Source organism: Sycon ciliatum, chromosome 3 (assembly GCF_964019385.1).
Source record: "Sycon ciliatum chromosome 3, ocSycCili1.1, whole genome shotgun sequence".
Classification (NCBI taxonomy): domain Eukaryota; kingdom Metazoa; phylum Porifera; class Calcarea; order Leucosolenida; family Sycettidae; genus Sycon; species Sycon ciliatum.
The window spans coordinates 15,378,667-15,398,874 of record NC_088645.1 but is presented as its reverse complement, the minus strand read 5'-3'; the positions used below and the strand labels follow the sequence as shown (position 1 = coordinate 15,398,874).

General features: G+C 44.0%; 1 long non-coding RNA gene across 11 annotated transcripts in view; it reads left to right on the top strand.

The window, feature by feature from the left end:
• The window catches only part of LOC135811543 (uncharacterized), a 357,214-nt gene that overhangs the window by 21,204 nt on the left and 315,802 nt on the right, over positions 1 to 20,208 (top strand). The window contains exon 5 of one of the 11 annotated variants that reach the window (XR_010552646.1): positions 12,416 to 12,473. The exons of the other annotated variants lie outside the window; for them this stretch is intronic. This is a non-coding gene — a long non-coding RNA (uncharacterized LOC135811543). The remainder of the gene's footprint in view (positions 1 to 12,415; positions 12,474 to 20,208) is intronic. 11 annotated transcript variants of the gene reach the window in all.

Below are 20,208 nucleotides of genomic sequence, written 5' to 3'. Positions count from 1 at the left end.
CCAGTCCAATCTGGTTTTCGACGAGGAGACTCAACCACCATGCAGCTGACACGCCTTGTGCAGGACATTGTGGCCCTTCGTCATGATCACCAACATGTTGGTATGTGTTTTTTCGACCTAGCAAAGGCGTTTGACACGGTATGGTTCCGTGGACTCCTAGCTAAATTATCTGCGATGTACAATGTTTCCGGAGCGTCTCTGGCGTGGATTACGGACTACCTAACAGATAGAACGCAATCAGTGTCAGTCGAAGGGGTACTCTCAGACCCACTGCCTGTGAAGTCGGGAGTCCCCCAGGGATCTATACTGGGGCCTCTACTACCCCCTCTACTATTCTTGTTGTATATAAACGATCTACCTGACTGTATAGATGGTTTGTCACTATTTGCTGATGACACAGCCCTCATTCAGTTTGACGCCGACATTGCAAACCTGTGTACGAAGCTTCAGAATGGAATCAATGTTGTTCATAAATGGATGTTGTCATGGCGTCTGAAACCCAATATCTTGAAAACAGAAATAGTCTTTCTCCCTCAACTAGACCACCCTCCCACATTTACCCTTCCCGGACTTGATTCGGCTATTAACATTAATATTGTAGATACGCACAGGCATTTGGGTGTTGTATTTGACTCGCAATTGTCCTGGAATTCTCACGTAGATTTTGTATGCAACAAAGTTAGCAAATCTGTAGGTTGCCTGATGTCTCACTGCTCCCACTTGTCCCCCGAATGTATTCGTCTCTTTTATAAATGCTACCTCCTTCCTATCTTTCTGTACGGCGCCACTGCTTGGCATTCCCTGCTTAGTAAATCTGCTGTACAGACACTAGAAATATATCATAAACGTGTGTTGAAAATTATTTTTCGTAAACCCTCTCTTTTTCCCTCTACTGATCTATATAGTTTGGCCTCCACCAGCCCCATCTCTATCCTGTCGCAGAGACAGTCATGCGTTCTGGTCCATCGTATTAAACTCAACATTGTCCCTGAACATCTCACCAAGTATAATTGGTTTACTTTCGCACGGGACACTCGCAATGGCATAGTACTTCCCAGAGCTTTGTCAACTATGTTTACCAAATCTCCTATCTTCTCTGCATACTCGTATTGGCTCAAGCTGCCCATGGAAATGAAGACAATATCCAATATTAGACAGTTCATAGACCATGTTAAATGTCATGCCACGTTGTAGGCTCGCTCGCCTCTTTTGCTAGCTTATCTCGCCGCTCTCCACCATGGTCAACATAGTGATACATTTCACCCCGCTGATGCATTATTTTCTTCCGATTATCATCTTCTTTCCTTCATTTTTTTTCTTCTCTTGCCATGGCTGGCTAACGCACCCTCCTTTGCATTGGCTTCTGCCATTGGACGGTGAAATAAATAAATAAAATAAATAAATAAAAGTGAAGATTCACGGGTAAAAAGCCCCAAACTGTGAGATTGGTTATTTTTCAGGGCTCAGCAGCCCTGGGCAAGTTCTTTAGATAAATGTGGCTCTTTTTCTTGGTGCACTTGTCTATGTCCAGCTGCGCAACGAGATGAGACTGGTCATTGTCCATTTCTGAGCTGTGAACGGGCAGCAAGGTGAGAAAATGTCGGATTTTGACCATTTGTGCTGACCTTTGAATTTCAATGTACCTCTCTATAACATGACCCAGCTGTAATGTCAGTGGTCGCATTGATTTGATTATTGGTTTGCTTTTAGGGCGCTGGCACCCACATTCAGTGACCCCAAAAATTTGGCACTGCTGTGAATAGTTTAGTCGCAAAGTGAAGATTCACGGGTAAAAAGCCCCAAACTGTGAGATTGGTTATTTTTCAGCTTTCAGCAGCCCTGGGCAAGTTCTTTAGAGAAATGTGGCTCTTTTTCTTGGTGCACTTGTCTATGTCCAGCTGCACAACGAGATGAGGCTGGTCATTGTCATTTTCTGAGCTGTGAACGGGCAGGAAGGTGAGAAAATGTCGGATTTTGACCATTTGTGCTGACCTTTGAATTTCAATGTACCTCTCTATAACATTACCCAGCTGTAATGCCAGTGGTCGCATTGATTTGATTTTTGGTTTGCTTGTAGGGCGCTGGCACCCACATTCAGTGACCCAAAAAATTTGGCACTGCTGTGAATAGTTTAGTCGCAAAGTGAAGATTCACGGGTAAAAAGCCCCAAACTGTGAGATTGGTTATTTTTCAGCTTTCAGCAGCCCTGGGCAAGTTCTTTAGAGAAATGTGGCTCTTTTTCTTGGTGCACTTGTCTATGTCCAGCTGCACATCGAGATGAGGCTGGTCATTGTCATTTTCTGAGCTGTGAACGGGCAGGAAGGTGAGAAAATGTCGGATTTTGACCATTTGTGCTGACCTTTGAATTTCAATGTACCTCTCTATAACATGACCCAGCTGTAATGTCAGTTGTCGCATTGATTTGATTTTTAGTTTGCTTGTAGGGCGCTGGCACCCACATTCAGTGACCCAAAAAATTTGGCACTGCTGTGAATAGTTTAGTCGCAAAGTGAAGATTCACGGGTAAAAAGCCCCAAACTGTGAGATTGGTTATTTTTCAGCTTTCAGCAGCCCTGGGCAAGTTCTTTAGAGAAATGTGGCTCTTTTTCTTGGTGCACGTGTCTATGTCCAGCTGCACAACAAGATGAGGCTGGTCATTGTCATTTTCTGAGCTGTGAACGGGCAGGAAGGTGAGAAAATGTGGGATTTTGACCATTTGTGCTGGAAATGTACCTCTCTATAACATGACCCAGCTGTAATGTCAGTGGTCGCATTGATTTGATTTTTGGTTTGCTTGTAGGGCGCTGGCATCCACATTCAGTGACCCAGAAAATGTGGCACTGCTGTGAATAGTTTAGTCGCAAAGTGAAGATTCACGGGTAAAAAGCCCCAAACTGTGAGATTGGTAATTTTTCAGCTTTCAGCAGCCCTGGGCAGGTTCTTTAGAGAAATGTGGCTCTTTTTCTTGGTGCACTTGTCTATGTCCAGCTGCACAACGAGATGAGGCTGGTCATTGTCATTTTCTGAGCTGTGAACGGGCAGGAAGGTGAGAAAATGTCGGATTTTGACCATTTGTGCTGACCTTTGAATTTCAATGTACCTCTCTATAACATGACCCAGCTGTAATGTCAGTGGTCGCATTGATTTGATTTTTGGTTTGCTTGTAGGGCGCTGGCACCCACATTCAGTGACCCAGAAAATGTGGCACTGCTGTGAATAGTTTAGTCGCAAAGTGAAGATTCACGGGTAAAAAGCCCCAAACTGTGAGATTGGTTATTTTTCAGCTTTCAGCAGCCCTGGGCAAGTTCTTTAGAGAAATGTGGCTCTTTTTCTTGGTGCACGTGTCTATGTCCAGCTGCACAACAAGATGAGGCTGGTCATTGTCATTTTCTGAGCTGTGAACGGGCAGGAAGGTGAGAAAATGTCGGATTTTGACCATTTGTGCTGACCTTTGAATTTCAATGTACCTCTCTATAACATGACCCAGCTGTAATGTCAGTTGTCGCATTGATTTGATTTTTGGTTTGCTTGTAGGGCGCTGGCACCCACATTCAGTGACCCCAAAAATTTGGCACTGCTGTGAATAGTTTAGTCGCAAAGTGAAGATTCACGGGTAAAAAGCCCCAAACTGTGAGATTGGTTATTTTTCAGCTTTCAGCAGCCCTGGGCAAGTTCTTTAGAGAAATGTGGCTCTTTTTCTTGGTGCACGTGTCTATGTCCAGCTGCCCAACAAGATGAGGCTGGTCATTGTCATTTTCTGAGCTGTGAACGGGCAGGAAGGTGAGAAAATGTGGGATTTTGACCATTTGTGCTGACCTTTGAATTTCAATGTACCTCTCTATAACATGACCCAGCTGTAATGTCAGTGGTCGCATTGATTTGATTTTTGGTTTGCTTGTAGGGCGCTGGCATCCACATTCAGTGACCCAGAAAATGTGGCACTGCTGTGAATAGTTTAGTCGCAAAGTGAAGATTCACGGGTAAAAAGCCCCAAACTGTGAGATTGGTAATTTTTCAGCTTTCAGCAGCCCTGGGCAAGTTCTTTAGAGAAATGTGGCTCTTTTTCTTGGTGCACTTGTCTATGTCCAGCTGCACAACGAGATGAGGCTGGTCATTGTCATTTTCTGAGCTGTGAACGGGCAGGAAGGTGAGAAAATGTCGGATTTTGACCATTTGTGCTGACCTTTGAATTTCAATGTACCTCTCTATAACATGACCCAGCTGTAATGTCAGTGGTCGCATTGATTTGATTTTTGGTTTGCTTGTAGGGCGCTGGCACCCACATTCAGTGACCCAGAAAATGTGGCACTGCTGTGAATAGTTTAGTCGCAAAGTGAAGATTCACGGGTAAAAAGCCCCAAACTGTGAGATTGGTTATTTTTCAGCTTTCAGCAGCCCTGGGCAAGTTCTTTAGAGAAATGTGGCTTTTTTTCTTGGTGCACGTGTCTATGTCCAGCTGCACAACAAGATGAGGCTGGTCATTGTCATTTTCTGAGCTGTGAACGGGCAGGAAGGTGAGAAAATGTCGGATTTTGACCATTTGTGCTGACCTTTGAATTTCAATGTACCTCTCTATAACATGACCCAGCTGTAATGTCAGTGGTCGCATTGATTTGATTTTTGGTTTGCTTGTAGGGCGCTGGCATCCACATTCAGTGACCCAGAAAATGTGGCACTGCTGTGAATAGTTTAGTCGCAAAGTGAAGATTCACGGGTAAAAAGCCCCAAACTGTGAGATTGGTAATTTTTCAGCTTTCAGCAGCCCTGGGCAAGTTCTTTAGAGAAATGTGGCTCTTTTTCTTGGTGCACGTGTCTATGTCCAGCTGCACAACGAGATGAGGCTGGTCATTGTCATTTTCTGAGCTGTGAACGGGCAGGAAGGTGAGAAAATGTCGGATTTTGACCATTTGTGCTGACCTTTGAATTTCAATGTACCTCTCTATAACATGACCCAGCTGTAATGTCAGTGGTCGCATTGATTTGATTTTTGGTTTGCTTGTAGGGCGCTGGCACCCACATTCAGTGACCCAGAAAATGTGGCACTGCTGTGAATAGTTTAGTCGCAAAGTGAAGATTCATGGGTAAAAAGCCCCAAACTGTGAGATTGGTTATTTTTCAGCTTTCAGCAGCCCTGGGCAAGTTCTTTAGAGAAATGTGGCTCTTTTTCTTGGTGCACTGGTCTATGTCCAGCTGCACAACAAGATGAGGCTGTTCATTGTCATTTTCTGAGCTGTGAACGGGCAGGAAGGTGAGAAAATGTCGGATTTTGACCATTTGTGCTGACCTTTGAATTTCAATGTACCTCTCTATAACATGACTCAGCTGTAATGTCAGTGGTCGCATTGATTTGATTTTTGGTTTGCTTGTAGGGCGCTGGCATCCACATTCAGTGACCCAGAAAATGTGGCACTGCTGTGAATAGTTTAGTCGCAAAGTGAAGATTCACGGGTAAAAGCCCCAAACTGTGAGATTGGTTATTTTCAGCTTTCAGCAGCCCTGGGCAAGTTCTTTAGAGAAATGTGGCTCTTTTTCTTGGTGCACTTGTCTATGTCCAGCTGCACAACGAGATGAGGCTGGTCATTGTCATTTTCTGGGCTGTGAACGGGCAGGAATGTGAGAAAATGTCGGATTTTGACCATTTGTGCTGACCTTTGAATTTCAATGTACCTCTCTATAACATGACCCAGCTGTAATGTCAGTGGTCGCATTGATTTGATTTTTGGTTTGGTTGTAGGGCGCTGGCACCCACATTCAGTGACCCAAAAAATTTGGCACTGCTGTGAATAGTTTAGTCGCAAAGTGAAGATTCACGGGTAAAAAGCCCCAAACTGTGAGATTAGTTATTTTTCAGCTTTCAGCAGCCCTGAGCAAGTTCTTTAGAGAAATGTGGCTCTTTTTCTTGGTTCACTTGTCTATGTCCAGCTGCACAACAAGATGAGGCTGGTCATTGTCATTTTCTGAGCTGTGAACGGGCAGGAAGGTGAGAAAATGTCGGATTTTGACCATTTGTGCTGACCTTTGAATTTCAATGTACCTCTCTATAACATGACCCAGCTGCAATGTCAGTGGTCGCATTGATTTGATTTTTGGTTTGCTTGTAGGGCGCTGGCATCCACATTCAGTTACCCAAAAAATTTGGCACTGCTGTGAATAGTTTAGTCGCAAAGTGAAGATTCACGGGTAAAAAGCCCCAAACTGTGAGATTGGTTATTTTTTAGCTTTCAGCAGCCCTGGGCAAGTTCTTTAGAGAAATGTGGCTCTTCTTCTTGGTGCACTTGTCTATGTCAAACTGAACAACGAGATGAGGCTGGTCATTGTCATTTTCTGAGCTGTGATCGGGCAGGAAGGTGAGAAAATGTCGGATTTTGACCATTTGTGCAGACCTTTGAATTTCAATGTACCTCTCTATAACATGACCCAGCTGTAATGTCAGTGGTCGCATTGATTTGATTTTTGGTTTGCTTGTAGGGCGCTGGCATCCACATTCAGTGACCCAGAAAATGTGGCACTGCTGTGAATAGTTTAGTCGCAAAGTGAAGATTCACGGGTAAAAAGCCCCAAACTGTGAGATTGGTTATTTTTCAGCTTTCAGCAGCCCTGGGCAAGTTCTTTAGAGAAATGTGGCTCTTTTTCTTGGTGCACTTTTCTATGTCCAGCTGCACAACGAGATGAGGCTGGTCATTGTCATTTTCTGAGCTGTGAACGGGCAGGAAGATGAGAAAATGTCGGATTTTGACCATTTGTGCTGACCTTTGAATTTCAATGTACCTCTCTATAACATGACCCAGCTGTAATGTCAGTGGTCGCATTGATTTGATTTTTGGTTTGCTTGTAGGGCGCTGGCATCCACATTCAGTGACCCAGAAAATGTGGCACTGCTGTGAATAGTTTAGTCGCAAAGTGAAGATTCACGGATAAAAGCCCCAAACTGTGAGATTGGTTATTTTCAGCTTTCAGCAGCCCTGGGCAAGTTCTTTAGAGAAATGTGGCTCTTTTTCTTGGTGTACTTGTCTATGTCCAGCTGCACAACAAGATGAGGCTGGTCATTGTCATTTTCTGAGCTGTGAACGGGCAGGAATGTGAGAAAATGTCGGATTTTGACCATTTGTGCTGACCTTTGAATTTCAATGTACCTCTCTATAACATGACCCAGCTGTAATGTCAGTGGTCGCATTGATTTGATTTTTGGTTTGCTTGTAGGGCGCTGGCATCCACATTCAGTGACCCAGAAAATGTGGCACTGCTGTGAATAGTTTAGTCGCAAAGTGAAGATTCACGGGTAAAAAGCCCCAAACTGTGAGATTGGTTATTTTTCAGCTTTCAGCAGCCCTGGGCAAGTTCTTTAGAGAAATGTGGCTCTTTTTCTTGGTGCACGTGTCTATGTCCAGCTGCACAACAAGATGAGGCTGGTCATTGTCATTTTCTGAGCTGTGAACGGGCAGGAAGGTGAGAAAATGTGAGATTTTGACCATTTGTGCTGACCTTTGAATTTCAATGTACCTCTCTATAACATGACCCAGCTGTAATGTCAGTTGTCGCATTGATTTGATTTTTGGTTTGCTTGTAGGGCGCTGGCACCCACATTCAGTGACCCAAAAAATGTGGCACTGCTGTGAATAGTTTAGTCGCAAAGTGAAGATTCACGGGTAAAAAGCCCCAAACTGTGAGATTGGTTATTTTTCAGCTTTCAGCAGCCCTGGGCAAGTTCTTTAGAGAAATGTGGCTCTTTTTCTTGATGCACTTGTCTATGTCCAGCTGCACAACAAGATGAGGCTGGTCGTTGTCATTTTCTGAGCTGTGAACGGGCAGGAAGGTGAGAAAATGTGGGATTTTGACCATTTGTGCTGACCTTTGAATTTCAATGTACCTCTCTATAACATGACCCAGCTGTAATGTCAGTGGTCGCATTGATTTGATTTTTGGTTTGCTTGTAGGGCGCTGGCATCCACATTCAGTGACCCAGAAAATGTGGCACTGCTGTGAATAGTTTAGTCGCAAAGTGAAGATTCACGGGTAAAAAGCCCCAAACTGTGAGATTGGTAATTTTTCAGCTTTCAGCAGCCCTGGGCAAGTTCTTTAGAGAAATGTGGCTCTTTTTCTTGGTGCACTTGTCTATGTCCAGCTGCACAACAAGATGAGGCTGGTCATTGTCATTTTCTGAGCTGTGAACGGGCAGCAAGGTGAGAAAATGTCGGATTTCGACCATTTGTGCTGACCTTTGAATTTCAATGTACCTCTCTATAACATGACCCAGCTGTAATGTCAGTGGTCGCATTGATTTGATTTTTGGTTTGCATGTAGAGCGCTGACACCCACATTCAGTGACCCAAAAAATGTGGCACTGCTGTGAATAGTTTAGTCGCAAAGTGAAGATTCACGGGTAAAAAGCCCCAAACTGTGAGATTGGTTATTTTTCAGCTTTCAGCAGCCCTGGGCAAGTTCTTTAGAGAAATTTAGCTCTTTTTCTTGATGCACTTGTCTATGTCCAGCTGCACAACAAGATGAGGCTGGTCGTTGTCATTTTCTGAGCTGTGAACGGGCAGGAAGGTGAGAAAATGTCGGATTTTGACCATTTGTGCTGACCTTTGAATTTCAATGTACCTCTCTATAACATGACCCAGCTGTAATGTCAGTGGTCGCATTGATTTGATTTTTGGTTTGCTTGTAGGGCGCTGGCATCCACATTCAGTGACCCAGAAAATGTGGCACTGCTGTGAATAGTTTAGTCGCAAAGTGAAGATTCACGGGTAAAAAGCCCCAAACTGTGAGATTGGTAATTTTTCAGCTTTCAGCAGCCCTGGGCAAGTTCTTTAGAGAAATGTGGCTCTTTTTCTTGGTGCACTTGTCTATGTCCAGCTGCACAACAAGATGAGGCTGGTCATTGTCATTTTCTGAGCTGTGAACGGGCAGCAAGGTGAGAAAATGTCGGATTTCGACCATTTGTGCTGACCTTTGAATTTCAATGTACCTCTCTATAACATGACCCAGCTGTAATGTCAGTGGTCGCATTGATTTGATTTTTGGTTTGCATGTAGAGCGCTGACACCCACATTCAGTGACCCAGAAAATATGGCGCTGCTGTGAATAGTTTAGTCGCAAAGTGAAGATTCACGGGCAAAAAGCCCCAAACTGTGAGATTGGTTATTTTTCAGCTTTCAGCAGCCCTGGGCAAGTTCTTTAGAGAAATGTGGCTCTTTTTCTTGGTGCACTTGTGTATGTCCAGCTGCACAACGAGATGAGGCTGGTCATTGTCATTTTCTGAGCTGTGAACGGGCAGGAAGGTGAGAAAATGTCGGATTTTGACCATTTGTGCTGACCATTGTGACCAAATTGTGGCACTGCTGTTAATAGTTTATTCGCAAAGTGAAGATTCACGGGTAAAAAGCCCCAAACTGTGAGATTGGTTATTTTTCAGCTTTCAGCAGCCCTGGGCAAGTTCTTTAGAGAAATGTGGCTCTTTTTCTTGGTTCACTTGTCTATGTCCAGCTGCACAACAAGATGAGGCTGGTCATTGTCATTTTCTGAGCTGTGAACGGGCAGGAAGGTGAGAAAATGTCGGATTTTGACCATTTGTGCTGACCTTTGAATTTCAATGTACCTCTCTATAACATGACCCAGCTGTAATGTCAGTGGTCGCATTGATTTGATTTTTGGTTTGCTTGTAGGGCGCTGGCACCCACATTCAGTGACCCAAAATTTTTGGCACTGCTGTGAATAGTTTAGTCGCAAAGTGAAGATTCACGGGTAAAAAGCCCCAAACTGTGAGATTTGTTATTTTCAGCTTTCAGCAGCCCTGGGCAAGTTCTTTAGAGAAATGTGGCTCTTTTTCTTGGTGCACTTGTCTATGTCCAGCTGCACAACGAGATGTGGCTGGTCATTGTCATTTTCTGAGCTGTGAACGGGCAGGAAGGTGAGAAAATGTGGGATTTTGACCATTTGTGCTGACCTTTGAATTTCAATGTACCTCTCTATAACATGACCCAGCTGTAATGTCAGTGGTCGCATTGATTTGATTTTTGGTTTGCTTGTAGGGCGCTGGCATCCACATTCAGTGAACCAGAAAATGTGGCACTGCTGTGAATAGTTTAGTCGCAAAGTGAAGATTCACGGGTAAAAGCCCCAAACTGTGAGATTGGTTATTTTCAGCTTTCAGCAGCCCTGGGCAAGTTCTTTAGAGAAATGTGGCTCTTTTTCTTGGTGCACTTGCCTATGTCCAGCTGCACAACGAGATGAGGCTGGTCATTGTCATTTTCTGGGCTGTGAACGGGCAGGAAGGTGAGAAAATGTCGGATTTTGACCATTTGTGCTGACCTTTGAATTTCAATGTACCTCTTTATAACATGACCCAGCTGTAATGTCAGTGGTCGCATTGATTTGATTTTTGGTTTGCTTGTAGGGCGCTGGCACCCACATTCAGTGACCCAGAAAATGTGGCACTGCTGTGAATAGTTTAGTCGCAAAGTGAAGATTCACGGGTAAAAAGCCCCAAACTGTGAGATTGGTTATTTTTCAGCTTTCAGCAGCCCTGGGCAAATTCTTTAGAGAAATGTGGCTCTTTTTCTTGGTGCACTTGTCTATGTCCAGCTGCACAACGAGATGAGGCTGGTCATTGTCATTTTCTGAGCTGTGAACGGGCAGGAAGGTGAGAAAATGTCGGATTTTGACCATTGGCGCTGACCTTTGAATTTCAATGTACCTCTCTATAACATGACCCAGCTGTAATGTCAGTGGTCGCATTGATTTGACTTTTGGTTTGCTTGTAGGGCGCTGGCACCCACATTCAGTGACCCCAAAAATTTGGCACTGGTGTGAATTATTTAGTCGCAAAGTGAAGATTCACGGGTAAAAAGCCCCAAACTGTGAGATTGGTTATTTTTCAGCTTTCAGCAGCCCTGGGCAAGTTCTTTAGAGAAATGTGGCTCTTATTCTTGGTGCACTTGTCTATGTCCAGCTGCACAACGAGATGAGGCTGGTCATTGTCATTTTCTGAGCTGTGAACGGGCAGGAAGGTGAGAAAATGTCGGATTTTGACCATTTGTGCTGACCTTTGAATTTCAATGTACCTCTCTATAACATGACCCAGCTGTAATGTCAGTTCCCGCATTGATTTCATTTTTGGTTTGCTTGTAGGGCGCTGGCACCCACATTCAGTGACCCAGAAAATGTGGCACTGCTGTGAATAGTTTAGTCGCAAAGTGAAGATTCACGGGTAAAAAGCCCCAAACTGTGAGATTGGTTATTTTTCAGCTTTCAGCAGCCCTGGGCAAGTTCTTTAGAGAAATGTGGCTCGTTTTCTTGGTGCACTTGTCTATGTCCAGCTGCACAACGAGATGTGGCTGGTCATTGTCATTTTCTGAGCTGTGAACGGGCAGGAAGGTGAGAAAATGTCGGATTTTGACCATTTGTGCTGACCATTGAATTTCAATGTACCTCTCTATAACATGACCCAGCTGTAATGTCAGTGGTCGCATTGATTTGATTTTTGGTTTGCTTGTAGGGCGCTGGCATCCACATTCAGTGACCCAGAAAATGTGGCACTGCTGTGAATAGTTTAGTCGCAAAGTGAAGATTCACGGGTAAAAGCCCCAAACTGTGAAATTGGTTATTTTCAGCTTTCAGCAGCCCTGGGCAAGTTCTTTAGAGAAATGTGGCTCTTTTTCTTGGTGCACTTGTCTATGTCCAGCTGCACAACGAGATGAGGCTGGTCATTGTCATTTTCTGAGCTGTGAACGGGCAGGAAGGTGAGAAAATGTCGGATTTTGACCATTTGTGCTGACCTTTGAATTTCAATGTACCTCTCTATAACATGACCCAGCTGTAATGTCAGTTCCCGCATTGATTTCATTTTTGGTTTGCTTGTAGGGTCCTCGCACCCACATTCAGTGACCCAGAAAATGTGGCACTGCTGTGAATAGTTTAGTCGCAAAGTGAAGATTCACGGGTAAAAAGCCCCAAACTGTGAGATTGGTTATTTTTCAGCTTTCAGCAGCCCTGGGCAAGTTCTTTAGAGAAATGTGGCTCTTTTTCTTGGTGCACTGGTCTATGTTCAGCTGCACAACAAGATGAGGCTGTTCATTGTCATTTTCTGAGCTGTGAACGGGCAGGAAGGTGAGAAAATGTCGGATTTTGACCATTTGTGCTGACCTTTGAATTTCAATGTACCTCTCTATAACATGACCCAGCTGTAATGTCAGTGGTCGCATTGATTTGATTTTTGGTTTGCTTGTAGGGCGCTGGCATCCACATTCAGTGACCCAGAAAATGTGGCACTGCTGTGAATAGTTTAGTCGCAAAGTGAAGATTCACGGGTAAAAGCCCCAAACTGTGAGATTGGTTATTTTCAGCTTTCAGCAGCCCTGGGCAAGTTCTTTAGAGAAATGTGGCTCTTTTTCTTGGTGCACTTGTCTATGTCCAGCTGCACAACGAGATGAGGCTGGTCATTTTCATTTTCTGGGCTGTGAACGGGCAGGAAGGTGAGAAAATGTCGGATTTTGACCATTTGTGCTGACCTTTGAATTTCAATGTACCTCTCTATAACATGACCCAGCTGTAATGTCAGTGGTCGCATTGATTTGATTTTTGGTTTGCTTGTAGGGCGCTGGCACCCACATTCAGTGACCCAGAAAGTGTGGCACTGCTGTGAATAGTTTAGTCGCAAAGTGAAGATTCACGGGTAAAAAGCCCCAAACTGTGAGATTGGTTATTTTTCAGCTTTCAGCAGCCCTGGGCAAGTTCTTTAGAGAAATGTGGCTCTTTTTCTTGATGCACTTGTCTATGTCCAGCTGCAGAACGAGATGAGGCTGGTCATTGTCATTTTCTGAGCTGTGAACGGGCAGGAAGGTGAGAAAATGTCGGATTTTGACCATTTGTGCTGACCTTTGAATTTCAATGTACCTCTCTATAACATAACCCAGCTGTAATGTCAGTTGTCGCATTGATTTGATTTTTGGTTTGCTTGTAGGGCGCTGGCATCCACATTCAGTGACCCAGAAAATGTGGCACTGCTGTGAATAGTTTAGTCGCAAAGTGAAGATTCACGGGTAAAAAGCCCCAAACTGTGAGATTTGTTATTTTTCAGCTTTCAGCAGCCCTGGGCAAGTTCTTTAGAGAAATGTGGCTCTTTTTCTTGGTGCACTTGTCTATGTCCAGCTGCACAACGAGATGAGGCTGGTCATTGTCATTTTCTGAGCTGTGAACGGGCAGGAAGGTGAGAAAATGTCGGATTTTGACCATTTGTGCTGACCTTTGAATTTCAATGTACCTCTCTATAACGTGACCCAGCTGTAATGTCAGAGGTCGCATTGATTTGATTTTTGGTTTGCTTGTAGGGCGCTGGCACCCACATTCAGTGACCCAAAACATTTGGCACTGCTGTGAATAGTTTAGTCGCAAAGTGAAGATTCACGGGTAAAAAGCCCCAAACTGTGAGATTGGTTATATTCAGCTTTCAGCAGCCCTGGGCAAGTTCTTTAGAGAAATGTGGCTCTTTTTCTTGGTGCACTTGTCTATGTCCAGCTGCACAACGAGATGAGGCTGGTCATTGTCATTTTCTGGGCTGTGAACGGGCAGGAAGGTGAGAAAATGTCGGATTTTGACCATTTGTGCTGACCTTTGAATTTCAATGTACCTCTCTATAACATGACCCCGCTGTAATGTCAGTGGTCGCATTGATTTGATTTTTGGTTTGCTTGTAGGGCGCTGGCACCTACATTCAGTGACCCAGAAAATGTGGCACTGCTGTGAATAGTTTAGTCGCAAAGTGAAGATTCTCTAGTAAAAAGCCCCAAACTGTGAGATTGGTTATTTTTCAGCTTTCAGCAGCCCTGGGCAAGTTCTTTAGAGAAATGTGGCTCTTTTTCTTGGTGCACTTGTGTATGTCCAGCTGCACAACGAGATGAGGCTGGTCATTGCCATTTTCTGAGCTGTGAACGGACAGGAAGGTGAGAAAATGTCGGATTTTGACCATTTGTGCTGACCTTTGAATTTCAATGTACCTCTCTATAACATGACCCAGCTGTAATGTCAGTGGTCGCATTGATTTGATTTTTGGTTTGCTTGTAGGGCGCTGGCACCTACATTCAGTGACCCAGAAAATGTGGCACTGCTGTGAATAGTTTAGTCGCAAAGTGAAGATTCACGGGTAAAAAGCCCCAAACTGTGAGATTAGTTATTTTTCAGCTTTCAGCAGCCCTGGGCAAGTTCTTTAGAGAAATGTGGCTCTTTTTCTTGGTGCACTTGTCTATGTCCAGCTGCACAACGAGATGAGGCTGGTCATTGTCATTTTCTGAGCTGTGAACGGGCAGGAAGGTGAGAAAATGTCGGATTTTGACCATTTGTGTTGACCATTGAATTTCAATGTACCTCTCTATAACATGACCCAGCTGTAATGTCAGTGGTCGCATTGATTTGATTTTTGGTTTGCTTGTAGGGCGCTGGCATCCACATTCAGTGAACCAGAAAATGTGGCACTGCTGTGAATAGTTTAGTCGCAAAGTGAAGATTCTCTAGTAAAAAGCCCCAAACTGTGAGATTGGTTATTTTTCAGCTTTCAGCAGCCCTGGGCAAGTTCTTTAGAGAAATGTGGCTCTTTTTCTTGGTTCACTTGTCTATGTCCAGCTGCACAACAAGATGAGGCTGGTCATTGTTATTTTCTGAGCTGTGAACGGGCAGGAAGGTGAGAAAATGTCGGATTTTGACCATTTGTGCTGACCTTTGAATTTCAATGTACCTCTCTATAACATGACCCAGCTGTAATGTCAGTGGTCGCATTGATTTGATTTTTGGTTTGGTTGTAGGGCGCTGGCATCCACATTCAGTTACCCAGAAAATTTGGCACTGCTGTGAATAGTTTAGTCGCAAAGTGAAGATTCACGGGTAAAAAGCCCCAAACTGTGAGATTGGTTATTTTTCAGCTTTCAGCAGCCCTGGGCAAGTTCTTTAGAGAAATGTGGCTCTTCTTCTTGGTGCACTTGTCTATGTCAAGCTGAACAACGAGATGAGGCTGGTCATTGTCATTTTCTGAGCTGTGATCGGGCAGGAATGTGAGAAATTGTCGGATTTTGACCATTTGTGCTGACCTTTGAATTTCAATGTACCTCTCTATAACATGACCCAGCTGTTAAGTCAGTGGTAGCATTGATTTGATTTTTGGTTTGCTTGTAGGGCGCTGGCACCCACATTCAGTGACCCAAAAAATTTGGCATTGCTGTGAATAGTTTAGTCGCAAAGTGAAGATTCACGGGTAAAAAGCCCCAAACTGTGAGATTGGTTATTTTTCAGCTTTCAGCAGCCCTGGGCAAGTTCTTTAGAGAAATGTTGCTCTATTTCTTGGTGCACTTGTCTATGTCCAGCTGCACAACAAGATGAGGCTGGTCATTGTCATTTTCTGAGCTGTGAACGGGCAGGAAGGTGAGAAAATGTCGGATTTTGACCATTTGTGCTGACCTTTGAATTTCAATGTACCTCTCTATAACATGACCCAGCTGTAATGTCAGTGGTCGCATTGATTTGATTTTTGGTTTGCTTGTAGGGCGCTGGCACCCAGATTCAGTGACCCAAAAAATTTGGCACTGCTGTGAATAGTTTAGTCGCAAAGTGAAGATTCACGGGTAAAAAGCCCCAAACTGTGAGATTTGTTATTTTCAGCTTTCAGCAGCCCTGGGCAAGTTCTTTAGAGAGATGTGGCTCTTTTTCTTGGTGCACTTGTCTATGTCCAGCTGCACAACGAGATGAGGCTGGTCATTGTCATTTTCTGAGCTGTGAACGGGCAGGGAGGTGAGAAAATGTCGGATTTTGACCATTTGTGCTGACCTTTGAATTTCAATGTACCTCTCTATAACATGACCCAGCTGTAATGTCAGTGGTCGCATTGATTTGATTTTTGGTTTGCTTGTAGGGCGCTGGCATCCACATTCAGTGACTCAGAAAATGTGGCACTGCTGTGACTAGTTTAGTCGCAAAGTGAAGATTCACGGGTAAAAGCCCCAAACTGTGAGATTGGTTATTTTCAGCTTTCAGCAGCCCTGGGCAAGTTCTTTAAAGAAATGTGACTCTTTTTCTTTGTGTACTTGTCTATGTCCAGCTGCACACGAAGATGAGGCTGGTCATTGTCATTTTCTGAGCTGTGAACGGGCAGGAATGTGAGAAAATGTCGGATTTTGACCATTTGTGCTGACCTTTGAATTTCAATGTACCTCTCTATAACATGACCCAGCTGTAATGTCAGTGGTCGCATTGATTTGATTTTTGGTTTGCTTGTAGGGCGCTGGCATCCACATTCAGTGACCCAGAAAATGTGGCACTGCTGTGAATAGTTTAGTCGCAAAGTGAAGATTCACGGGTAAAAAGCCCCAAACTGTGAGATTGGTTATTTTTCAGCTTTCAGCAGCCCTGGGCAAGTTCTTTAGAGAAATGTTGCTCTTTTTCTTGGTTCACTTGTCTAAGTCCAGCTGCACAACAAGATGAGGCTGGTCATTGTCATTTTCTGAGCTGTGAACGGGCAGGAAGGTGAGAAAATGTCGGATTTTGACCATTTGTGCTGACCTTTGAATTTCAATGTACCTCTCTATAACATGACCCAGCTGTAATGTCAGTTGTCGCATTGATTTGATTTTTGGTTTGCTTGTAGGGCGCTGGCACCCACATTCAGTGACCCCAAAAATGTGGCACTGCTGTGAATAGTTTAGTCGCAAAGTGAAGATTCACGGGTAAAAAGCCCCAAACTGTGAGATTGGTTATTTTTCAGCTTTCAGCAGCCCTGGGCAAGTTCTTTAGAGAAATTTGGCTCTTTTTCTTGATGCACTTGTCTATGTCCAGCTGCACAACAAGATGAGGCTAGTCATTGTCATTTTCTGAGCTGTGAACGGGCAGGAAGGTGAGAAAATGTCGGATTTTGACCATTTGTGCTGACCTTTGAATTTCAATGTACCTCTCTATAACATGACCCAGCTGTAATGTCAGTGGTCGCATTGATTTGATTTTTGGTTTGCTTGTAGGGCGCTGGCATCCACATTCAGTGACCCAGAAAATGTGGCACTGCTGTGAATAGTTTAGTCGCAAAGTAAAGATTCACGGGTAAAAAGCCCCAAACTGTGAGATTGGTAATTTTTCAGCTTTCAGCAGCCCTGGGCAAGTTCTTTAGAGAAATGTGGCTGTTTTTCTTGGTGCACTTGTCTATGTCCAGCTGCACAACGAGATGAGGCTGGTCATTGTCATTTTCTGAGCTGTGAACGGGCAGGAAGGTGAGAAAATGTCGGATTTTGACCATTTGTGCTGACCTTTGAATTTCAATGTACCTCTCTATAACATGACCCAGCTGTAATGTCAGTGGTCGCATTGATTTGATTTTTGGTTTGCTTGTAGGGCGCTGGCACCCACATTCAGTGACCCAGAAAATGTGGCACTGCTGTGAATAGTTTAGTCGCAAAGTGAAGATTCATGGATAAAAAGCCCCAAACTGTGAGATTGGTTATTTTTCAGCTTTCAGCAGCCCTGGGCAAGTTCTTTAGAGAAATGTGGCTCTTTTTCTTGGTGCACTGGTCTATGTCCAGCTGCACAACAAGATGAGGCTGTTCATTGTCATTTTCTGAGCTGTGAACGGGCAGGAAGGTGAGAAAATGTCGGATTTTGACCATTTGTGCTGACCTTTGAATTTCAATGTACCTCTCTATAACATGACTCAGCTGTAATGTCAGTGGTCGCATTGATTTGATTTTTGGTTTGCTTGTAGGGCGCTGGCATCCACATTCAGTGACCCAGAAAATGTGGCACTGCTGTGAATAGTTTAGTCGCAAAGTGAAGATTCACGGGTAAAAGCCCCAAACTGTGAGATTGGTTATTTTCAGCTTTCAGCAGCCCTGGGCAAGTTCTTTAGAGAAATTTAGCTCTTTTTCTTGGTGCACTTGTGTATGTCCAGCTGCACAACGAGATGAGGCTGGTCATTGTCATTTTCTGGGCTGTGAACGGGCAGGAAGGTGAGAAAATGTCGGATTTTGACCATTTGTGCTGACCTTTGAATTTCAATGTACCTCTCTATAACATGACCCAGCTGTAATGTCAGTGGTCGCATTGATTTGATTTTTGGTTTGGTTGTAGGGCGCTGGCACCCACATTCAGTGACCCAAAAAATTTGGCACTGCTGTGAATAGTTTAGTCGCAAAGTGAAGATTCACGGGTAAAACGCCCCAAACTGTGAGATTAGTTATTTTTCAGCTTTCAGCAGCCCTGAGCAAGTTCTTTAGAGAAATGTGGCTCTTTTTCTTGGTTCACTTGTCTATGTCCAGCTGCACAACAAGATGAGGCTGGTCATTGTCATTTTCTGAGCTGTGAACGGGCAGGAAGGTGAGAAAATGTGGGATTTTGACCATTTGTGCTGACCTTTGAATTTCAATGTACCTCTCTATAACATGACCCAGCTGCAATGTCAGTGGTCGCATTGATTTGATTTTTGGTTTGCTTGTAGGGCGCTGGCATCCACATTCAGTTACCAAGAAAATTTGGCACTGCTGTGATTAGTTTAGTCGCAAAGTGAAGATTCACGGGTAAAAAGCCCCAAACTGTGAGATTGGTTATTTTTCAGCTTTCAGCAGCCCTGGGCAAGTTCTTTAGAGAAATGTGGCTCTTCTTCTTGGTGCACTTGTCTATGTCAAACTGAACAACGAGATGAGGCTGGTCATTGTCATTTTCTGAGCTGTGATCGGGCAGGAATGTGAGAAAATGTCGGATTTTGACCATTTGTGCTGACCTTTGAATTTCAATGTACCTCTCTATAACATGACCCAGCTGTAATGTCAGTGGTCGCATTGATTTGATTTTTTGTTTGCTTGTAGGGCGCTGGCATCCACATTCAGTGACCCAGAAAATGTGGCACTGCTGTGAATAGTTTAGTCGCAAAGTGAAGATTCACGGGTAAAAAGCCCCAAACTGTGAGATTGGTTATTTTTCAGCTTTCAGCAGTCCTGGGCAAGTTCTTTAGAGAAATGTGCCTCTTTTTCTTGGTGCACTTGTCTATGTCCAGCTGCACAACGAGATGAGGCTGGTCATTGTCATTTTCTGAGCTGTGAACGGGCAGGAAGGTGAGAAAATGTCGGATTTTGACCATTTGTGCTGACCTTTGAATTTCAATGTACCTCTCTATAACATGACCCAGCTGTAATGTCAGTGGTCGCATTGATTTGATTTTTGGTTTGGTTGTAGGGCGCTGGCACCCACATTCAGTGACCCAAAAAATTTGGCACTGCTGTGAATAGTTTAGTCGCAAAGTGAAGATTCACGGGTAAAAAGCCCCAAACTGTGAGATTGGTTATTTTTCAGCTTTCAGCAGCCCTGGGCAAGTTCTTTAGAGAAATGTGGCTCTTTTTCTTGGTTCACTTGTCTATGTCCAGCTGCACAACAAGATGAGGCTGTTCATTGTCATTTTCTGAGCTGTGAACGGGCAGGAAGGTGAGAAAATGTTGGATTTTGACCATTTGTGCTGACCTTTGAATTTCAATGTACCTCTCTATAACATGACCCAGCTGCAATGTCAGTGGTCGCATTGATTTGATTTTTGGTTTGCTTGTGGGGCGCTGGCATCCACATTCAGTTACCCAGAAAATTTGGCACTGCTGTGAATAGTTTAGTCGCAAAGTGAAGATTCACGGGTAAAAAGCCCCAAACTGTGAGATTGGTTATTTTTCAGCTTTCAGCAGCCCTGGGCAAGTTCTTTAGAGAAATGTGGCTCTTCTTCTTGGTGCACTTGTCTATGTCAAACTGAACAACGAGATGAGGCTGGTCATTGTCATTTTCTGAGCTGTAATCGGGCAGGAATGTGAGAAAATGTCGGATTTTGACCATTTGTGCTGACCTTTGAATTTCAATGTACCTCTCTATAACATGACCCAGCTGTAATGTCAGTGGTAGCATTGATTTGATTTTTGGTTTGCTTGTAGGGCGCTGGCACCCACATTCAGTGACCCAAAAAATTTGGCACTGCTGTGAATAGTTTAGTCGCAAAGTGAAGATTCACGGGTAAAAAGCCCCAAACTGTGAGATTGGTTATTTTTCAGCTTTTAGCAGCCCTGGGCAAGTTCTTTAGAGAAATGTGGCTTTTTTTCTTGGTGCACTTGTCTATGTCCAGCTGCACAACAAGATGAGGCTGGTCATTGTCATTTTCTGAGCTGTGAACGGGCAGGAAGGTGAGAAAATGTCGGATTTTGACCATTTGTGCTG